The sequence below is a fragment of the Piliocolobus tephrosceles genome, chromosome 4, assembly GCF_002776525.5.
Source record: "Piliocolobus tephrosceles isolate RC106 chromosome 4, ASM277652v3, whole genome shotgun sequence".
NCBI lineage: Eukaryota > Metazoa > Chordata > Mammalia > Primates > Cercopithecidae > Piliocolobus > Piliocolobus tephrosceles.
This window is the reverse complement of record NC_045437.1, coordinates 150,138,307-150,139,340: the sequence shown is the minus strand read 5'-3', so window position 1 is coordinate 150,139,340 and position 1,034 is coordinate 150,138,307.

Genomic DNA, 1,034 nt, shown 5'->3' with positions numbered 1-1,034 from the left:
GAAAAATTCACTTCAAAATATGGACCCTCAAGGGATCCTGAATGACCAAAACAATCTCGGGAAAAAAAAGAATGAAGTTGGAGAGCTCATGCATCCTGATTTCAAAACTTATTACTAAGTTGCAGTAATCAAAACAGTGTGGTACTAGCATAAAGACAGACACATAGACCAAGGAATAGAATAGAAAGCTCAGAAATAAGCCCTCACATATATGGTCAAATGATTTTGACAAAGGTGCCAAGGCTATTCAATAGATAAAAGGAAGTCTTTTCATACTGGGCACTGGGGAAAATGGATATTCACATGCAAAAGAATGAAGTTGGATCTTTACTTTATACCATATATAAAAATTAAAAATTGATCAAGTTGCTACAAGAGCAAAAATTATAAAACTCTTAGAAGAAAACAAGGCCAGGCACGGTGGCTCACGTGTGCAATACCAGCACTTTGGGAGGCTGAGGCAGATGGATCATGAGGTCAGGAGTTTGAGACCAGCCTGGCAAACATGGCGAAACCCTGTCTCTAGTAAAAATACACAAAATTAGCTGGGCGTTGTGGCAGGCACCTGTAATCCCAGCTACTCAAGAGGCTGAGGCAGGAGAATCGCTTAAACCTGGGAGGTGGAGGTTGCGGTGAGCTGAGATTGTGCCATTGCACTCCAGCCTGGGCAACAAGAGTGAAACTCTGTCTTAAGAAAAAAAAAAGGCCGGGCGCGGTGGCTCAAGCCTGTAATCCCAGCACTTTGGGAGGCCGAGACAGGCGGATCACGAGGTCAGGAGATCGAGACCATCCTGGCTAACACGGTGAAACCCCGTCTCTACTAAAAAATACAAAAATCTAGCCGGGCGAGGTGGCGGGCGCCTGTAGTCCCAGCTACTCTGGAGGCTGAGGCAGGAGAATGGCGTAAATCCGGGAGGCGGAGCTTGCAGTGAGCTGAGATCTGGCCACTGTACTCCAGCCCCGGCAACAGAGCGAGACTCCGTCTCAAAATAAAAAAAAAAAAAAAAAGAAAAAGAAAAAAAAAAAAAAGGATA